The following is an 8,305-nucleotide window of genomic DNA, read 5'->3' as shown; positions in this document are numbered from 1 at the left end:
CTATTTTGTTTTCTAATTTTGAAGTTTTATTTCCCTATTTTTCCAAACTTTTCATAGGTGGTTCATATAGTTAGGCTTTGAATTTTGCTCTCAAATTTTTTGTGGTAGTTTCTAATGATTTTAGGATGATATTTGTGTATTAGTTTTGATGTTTTCTGAGTTGTCATGGAAATTCCCATTTTACCCCTACTGTTCACGTGTCCTGATGCATGTGTTGCATGTAGTGCATGACTAGGAGCAACCCAGGTTTTTTGCATCCATTTGATCCTGAGATTGATAGGACATTCCATAGACTAATTAGAGAGCATATCATTCCATCTTTAGATAGTAATAGTCATAGTGAGTCATAGTGTAAGTGTTGCATCTGAGTTTGATTTAGTTCAAACAGAAAACATGGGTGAACAACCTTATAATGGACCTCGTGAGAGGACTCTTAGGGAGATGGATGCACCTGATTTCACATATGAGAGTTTGTGCATTCAATATCCTGAAGAGGATGTTCCTTTTGTGCTTGAAACTGGACGAATCCATTTGTTGCCCAAGTTTCATGGTCATGCAGGTGAGGATCCACATAAACATCTGAAGGAGTTCCATATTGTTTGTTCTACCATGAAGCCTCCTGATGTTCAAGAGGACCACATTTACTTGAAGGCATTTACACACTCATTGGAGGGAGTTGCTAAAGATTGGCTGTATTATTTTGCTCCCAGGCCCATCACTAGCTGGGATGATCTGAAAAAAATGTTTTTGGAGAAATTCTTTCCTGCCTCAAGGACCACTGCAATCAGAAAAGATATATCAGGGATCAAGCAACTTGGTGGGAAAGTTTGTAAGAGTACTCAGAGAGATTCAAGAAATTGTGTGCAAGTTGTCTTCACCACCAGATTTCTAAGCAATTATTGCTGCAATATTTCTATGAGGGGCTAAATAACATGGAGAAGAGTATGATAGATGCTGCAAGTGGTGGAGCACTTGGTGACATGACCCCAGTTGAAGCCAGGCACTTGATAGAAAAGATGGCCTTCAACTCTCAACAATTTAGTACCAGAAATGACAATGCAATTGTCATCAGAGGAGTTTATGATGTGGCCACTGATGCAGATAAAAAGTTGGAGTAAACTTGATGCATTGGTCAACCTGGTGACTCAACTTGCTGCAAATAAAAAATATACATCTATAGCAAGGGTCTACGACATTTATTCTTCAAATGATCATTATACAAATATTTGTCCTTCTCTGCAGTAGTCTGGAGTAAATGAGCATCTAGAGGCATATGCTGCAAATATTTACAACAGGCCTCCTATCTAGCAACAATAACAGCAGAGTTATGACCTCTCCAGTAATAGGTACAATCCAGGTTGGAGAAATCATCCTAATCTCAGATGGTCCAACCAGCAACAACAACAACAACCCTCCCTTCCTTTCCAAAATAATGTTGGTCCCAGCAGATATGTGCCTCCCCCTGTCCAGTAGCAGAGACAACGTGATGTTCCTGCACCTTCACCAGCTCAACCTTATACTTCTAAGCCTTCAATGGGGGAGTTGGTGAGGCAGATGACCATTCAGAACATGCAATTTCAGCAAGAGACTAGAGCCTCTATTTAGAGTTTGGCAAATCAAATGGGGCAGATGGCCACTCAACTCAATCAAGCACATTCTCAAAATTCAGATAAGTTACCTTCACAGACTGTGCAAAATCCAAAGAATGTGAGTGTCATCACCTTGAGGTATGGAAAACAAATTGACAACCCAACACCAGCACCAACAACAGTACCTATACCTGCACTTGAGCTTACACTTGAGAAAGAGGCCGGCCCTACAGGTAGTGGCAGAAAATTTCATACAGGTGGACCTTCTTCTAGTGCACACAGTGGCGACTTGCAGCCTTCTATCCCTCTTCCATTTCCACCAAAATAAATTCCAAGCAAAAAGATGGAAGAGGTGGATAAGGAGATATTGGAGACCTTCAGGAAGGTGGAGGTGAACATACCTCTAGTAGATGTCATCAAGAAAATTCCTAGATATGCTAAGTTTCTGAAGGAGTTGTGCACCCATAAGAGGAAGGTAAAGGGTAATGAGCGAATCAACATGGGCAGAAATGTCTTAGCACTCATAGGTAAATCCGTTCCACACATTCCTGAAAAATGTAAGGACCCAGGTACATTCTGTATACCTTGCATTATTGGTAACAGTAAATTTGAAAATGCCAGGCTTAATTTAGGAGCTTCAATTAATGTCATGCCTCTATCTATCTTTAAATCTCTGTCTCTTGGACCTTTACAACCTACGGGTGTGGTCATTCAGTTGGCCAATAGGAGTGTTGCCCACCCTACAGATTTTGTAGAAGATGTCTTGGTTCGGGTTGGTGAACTTATTTTCCCTGTAGATTTTTACGTTCTTGATATGGAGGAGGGATTCTTCCATGGTTCCGCCCCAATCATTTTGGGTAGACCATTTTTGAAAATAGCCCGGACCAAGATTGATGTTTATGCTAGAACCTTGTCTATGGAATTTGGTGATATTGTTGTTCATTTTAATATTTTGGATGCCATGAAATTTCCTTCTGAAGCTCATTCTGTCTTTCGTGCTAAATTGATTGATGATCTAGTTGATGAGCACATTCATGATTTTGATTCTTTTCATGTTAAGAAACATTCATTTTTATCTGAATTGTATAACTGTCTTTCATGCATTAAATCTGAATTTGAATTTGGAAGTGATCTTGATTGTGATGATGCATCTGAATTTGATACTTTGGGTGTTGTACCTCTTGTTCTTGATTTTATAGAGTCAGAATGCATTAACCATGTTGCAGGAAGTACAAAATAATCTGACTTGCGGGTTGAGGTACAGGCTGCGGAACCCTTTCTCCCTTCTTTGGTTCCTTCTGATGTTCAGCCAGCACCCACACCAGAGTTGAAGCCTCTTCTAGAGAACCTCAAGTATGCTTACTTGGAGGATGATGAGAGATTTCCTGTGATCATATCCACCTCCCTTGATGCTGATCAAGAGGATAGGTTGTTGCATGTGCTCTGGAAGCATAAGAAGGCAACTGGTTGGACCCTGGCAGACATTCTTGGCATTAGCCCATCCACATGCATGCATAGGATACTATTGGAGGATGGAGCTAAACCAGTGAGACAGTCTCAGAGGAGACTTAACCTGGTGATTTTGGATGTTGAAAAGAAAGAGGTGGCCAAGCTTCTACAGGCTGGGATCATCTATCCTATTTTAGATAGTCAGTGGGTGAGTCCAGTCCAGGTGGTCCCCAAGAAGACAGGCCTCACTGTTGTTAAGAATGAGAGGGATGAGCGCATACCCACTAGAGTTCAAAACAGTTGGAGAGTCTGTATTGATTACCGGAGGCTCAACCAAGCAACAAGGAAGGATCATTTTCCTCTACCCTTCATTGATCAGATGCTTGAGCGTCTGGCAGGTAAATGTCATTACTATTTTCTTGATGGTTTCTCTGGTTATTTTCAGATTCATATTGCTCTTGAGGATCAGGAAAAGACCACATTCACCTGCCCTTTTGGTACTTTTGCTTATAGGAGGATGCCTTTTGGTCTATGCAATGCCCCTGGCACATTCTAGCGGTGCATGCTCAGTATTTTTAGCGATTTTCTTGAAAATTTCATAAAGGTATTTATGGACGACTTTACTATTTATGGATCCTCTTTTGATGCATGTTTGGATAGTTTGGATAGAGTTTTGAATAGATGCATTGAGACTAACCTTGTTCTTAATTTTGAAAAATGTCATTTCATGGTAGAGCAGGGTATAGTTTTAAGGCATATCATTTCTAGTCGGGGCATTGAGGTAGACCCTGCAAAAATATTTGTTATTGCACAATTGCCTTACCCCTCTTGCATGCGAGAGGTGCGATCTTTTCTTGGCCATGAAGGTTTCTACAAGCGCTACATTAAGGACTTCAGCAAGAAAGCCCTTTCACTATCCATCTTGCTGTAGAAGGATATTGAGTTTAATTTTGATGATAGGTGAAAGGAGGCGTTTGATTGCCTCAAGAGAGCCTTGACCACCACTCCTATCATTCAAGCACCAGATTTGATGGAGGACCATCCAAGGAAGAGGAATACATGAAGGCCATTGGACCTTTGACAAGGTCCATGGTAAGGAAGCTAGAAGAGACATCTAAGGAGGAGGTGCTTCTTAGACCCTTGCTCACCATGAGCATTGTGTACTTTTCTCCTTAGTAGTATCTTGAGTAGTCCCATTGTATATATTGTATATAGTAGACTTTGTATAGGATTGTTTTGCCTTTGTATTTTGGAGGCACCTTTTTCTTGTTAGAAGTAGGCATAGGAGTGGCATTAGTAGACTAAAGTGTGTTCCTAGCATTTTAGCCAAATGTGGTCTTAGGATAAAGGTTTTACATATTGGACTCATTTAACTCCTAATTTTTCATAGATTTGATTTAGCTAGGTTCCATTCACATTGAATGAACCTAACTAAACCAAATGAACCATTTTCAAACCGGGTGGAGTTAAATGAAACCAATCAAAACCGTCCACACCTTTGTGTTCACACCTTGTGTTCACATTGGTGCACACTTGGCCAAATGCTTGGACCTCTTTTCTCTCCTACACAAGGGCGGTTTAGGAAGGCTCAACCATGGTTCTTAGTGAACCATGGTCTAGCCTTTTCTTGCTCCCTAAGTTGGACGGACCCAACCATGGTTCCTAGTGAACCATGATCTAGTCTAGCTTAACCCCTAGGTGGCCACGCCTATATAGCCTCAAATTTTCACTTGTATGACACTTTTGGCATTAATGAGAATTGAGTATTCAGATTAGAGATCAGATTTCTCTCCTCCCAAAGGTCCTAAACCTCTTTGTGCAAAACCAATCTCTTATCACTTTTCCAAAGACAAGTGTGGCGGGTTGAAGAATGCTTATCCCTTCACCAAGAGTGGCGCATTCTTGAGAGGTTTCCCCACCATCTTAAGGTGGCCATGAGGTTCCTCCCTCCATTGGAGCCTTACACAAGCATTGGAAGGATTCTAGGAGCCAAAGATCTAGGGAAAGACTTGAAGGAAGCTACATCAATCCGGCCTCCTCCAAAGTTCTTCCATCATTTGGTATCATGAGCTAGGACTCCAAGTAATCCGATTCCTTTGCTTTCTTTCTTTTCTTTTGCATGTCTTGAATCATCTTGGTAGAGTCTTGTTGCTGTTCTCCTTGTCTTCTTTTTCCTTTTTGAGTCTTGGTATGTTCTTGGAGTGATTCTTGTGTCACATTTATAAATCTATAGAATTCACTCACATTGTCTTGCTTTTCTTGGTTCATTTTTGATAATTCTTGTGAATCAATCTTGGTATGTGCTGTAGGTACTCTTTGTTTGTCTTTCTATATGAATTAGGATTGTTTTTATCTTCTTTTGAATTCCTATGGTATTCGGTCTTAAAAGAAAGTTCAAGAAAGAAACAAGAATGCATGCTTTTTCTTTTTGTAATCTACTAGTTTTGTCTTAGTTGTCATGTGTAGTTCTTTTTTTGTCATTGCATCCGTGTTGTCCCATTTTTCTTTTTCAATCTTGTTCAATGAAAGCCTGTTCTTGAATGTGTCATTGCTGGTTGCATGATTAAATCATTCTTAGAGTGCTCACCAATTAATTCCTATGCATGTTATTAGACCTAACATGTTCTAGAGTCATTTTTGTGAAATTCTTTGCTATTAGTTTCATAGCAATATATGACCAGCAATTCTGTGGTGTGTCTTGTGCTTGCTTTGATTAAAGAAAAATTGAGAAAGAAGTGCATAGAAAACGCCTATTAAGTGTGCTAAAAGAAGTGACAAAACTAGTCACAAAAGTGCTGAAAATTTTTGGTCTAAAAGTGCACTTGTATTTTCTTCTCTTCTTTCTCTCCTTTTCTCCACTTGTTTTGGAAACCTTTTTTTGATGTAATTGGCCTCTGTCCAGTGCTTAATATTCTGTGTTTAAAGGAAAGAAAAGAAAGAAAAAGATTTCAAAAAAAAAAAAGAAAAAGAAAAAGAAAGCAAAAGAAAAGAAACTAGAAAAAAAAATTCAAGCTGAAAATTTGACAATTTTGTAGCACTTGGCCTAGTGAATTTGTGTGAATTTTTCATGCGGTTTCCTTCTCTTTACAGTGGCTGAAAAGAACTTTTAAATCATCATAGCATTGCACAAAATTTTATTTTGGTTTTTGTAATCAAATCTAGTGCCATTCTTAGGCAATTCTTTTGAGTGCTAGCCTTGAAATTAGCCTTATTTGTTGCTTTGTGTCTTCTTTGGCTCTCTTTGTTTGTCACATCAATTCCCATGAGAGTTTTGCCTATCCTAAATTGTGCTTTTCAGTTTTACTTCTTTGGCTTCTTTCCTCTCTTGTGTTGCTTGCTAAACTTGGTGAAACTATAAGCCTTGTTCAATCTATTACACTTGGAAGGAAGGTATAATTGAGGCATATTGGTTGACCTCAAAGGAGCTTAGCCTTGAAGGAGGATTGAGGTAGAAACTGCTGAGTGAAACACCTTTTTGGAGGCTAACTTGTTTGCTCATTTTGCAGCCAAGACTTGCTTGAATTTTCAGGTACATTCTAGTGCAAAGTGGTGGCGGTTTTGAGTGGAGTTTGGTGGCGGCTTTGGTGCCTTTTGGTGGCGGCCTTAGTGGCAATTTTGTGGCTGTTTGAAGACCTTGAAAAGGATTTGATTCCAGCCAATTTGGGGCACATCCCTGGACTAGAGGCTGTCCCAAACTGTCCAGCTATTTTGGTGGAAGAGTGGCCAAGAAGAACTTTTGTTTTGTATTGCTTATTTGAGTTGTAATTTCATCACTTAGCTTGAATAGTTTTGTGTCAATTTTTCTTTGTATTCAACTTGCATTTAGGGGTGGCTGTTTGGACATTAAGTAAGCTCCCCCACCTCCTAAATAGTCCTACTTAATTTCTATTAACCTCGATTAGTGCTTGTGGAAGGGTCCCCAAAGGCTTTAAGTGCCACCTTGGGCTTCCACTAGGAACCGGCTAGATTTAGTTTTAGCTTTCATAAACCGGATTTCTAGGTTGGTGAAAGTGTCCCAAAAAGCCTTAGGTGCTACTTGGACTTTCACCTTAGGATAAGCGACTAGTATATGCTTTATTTGCTTTCATTTTAATTGTTTAGCTCCTAGGTTCGTTTAGAAGGCTTCTATTGCCTACTAGGGGTTTCGTGCACACACACACACTACTTTACTTGTCTTGTGTGGAACTTTGTTTTGTAAGAAAAGTACAAAGGGGTTTAGTAATTTCCACTTGAAGAGGCTTGGTTATTAAGTGGCTCTTTGTAGCTCACCTCCCTTGATAGTGCAACTTGTATACTTAGACCTCTAAGTACTTAGTACTACACCAAAACAAAAAAAAAAAAAAAACTACAAGCTTTTGTGAAAACTTTTATCACTCACTTTGCAATTTTCAAAGACTTGTGAAAACCTTTTACCTTGCAAAAATGAGTGATCATTCTCATAATAGTAGTGTGCATGGTCATCACTCCCCTAAGAGCCATAAGAGTACTAAGGAAGAACTTAGGGAACTTAAGGAATACATTAGAAAAAAAGAACTAGAAAATGAAAAAAACAATGAAACAATTAGAGAGTTGTTAAATAAACTTGTTGTGGGTGAGACTAGCAAACCCCACGGCCATGAGGGTCATGGACCTTCTAGGTCCAAAGGCTATCACTCGCACACACATTCACCAACAAGTGAAGGGTTGCATAGTAGTCATCATGATGATGGTTACTACCAAAGATCCCCTAGGCACCATAGGCCTAAGCATAAAACAACTCCTAAAGAACCTAGGTTTGACCTTCCTCCCTTCCATGGCAAGGATAGTGTGGATGACTATTTAGATTGGGAGATGAAGGTTGAACAACTCTTCACTTGCCACAATGTAGGTGAAGACCGAAAGGTTCCCATGGCTACTCTTAGCTTTCAAGGGTATGCCATGTATTGGTGGACTTCCCTAGTTAGAGAAAAACAAATTCATCATGAGCCTCCAATCCAATATTGGAATGAGCTAAGGAGTGCCTTGAGGAGAAGGCACATTCCTCCATACTTTGAGAGGGAGTTAATGGACAAGCTCCAAAGACTCCAACAAAGAAATTTGAGTGTTGAGGAATATAGGCAACAAATGGAGTTGCTTATGATGAGAGCGGGAATTAGGGAGGAAGAAAGAACCACCATAGCTAGGTTTCAAAGTGGCTTAAACCTAGAGATTAGGGATAAAGTTGAGCTATTGCCCTATAGAGACCTAAATGAGCTAGTACAACTTTGTGTGAGAGTAGAACAACAACT

General features: G+C 39.7%; 1 pseudogene; it reads left to right on the top strand.

The window, feature by feature from the left end:
- The first annotated feature begins 393 nt into the window (after positions 1-393).
- LOC145958599 (uncharacterized) lies at positions 394-2,979 on the top strand (annotated as a pseudogene).
- Positions 2,980-8,305: the final 5,326 nt, after the last annotated feature.

This window comes from Cajanus cajan, chromosome 6 (genome assembly GCF_000230855.2).
Source record: "Cajanus cajan strain Asha chromosome 6, NIPB_CcT2T_4, whole genome shotgun sequence".
In the NCBI taxonomy this organism is placed as follows: Eukaryota; Viridiplantae; Streptophyta; class Magnoliopsida; order Fabales; family Fabaceae; genus Cajanus; species Cajanus cajan.
The sequence above is the reverse complement of the archived record's forward strand: the minus strand, read 5'-3'. Positions and strand labels throughout refer to the sequence as shown.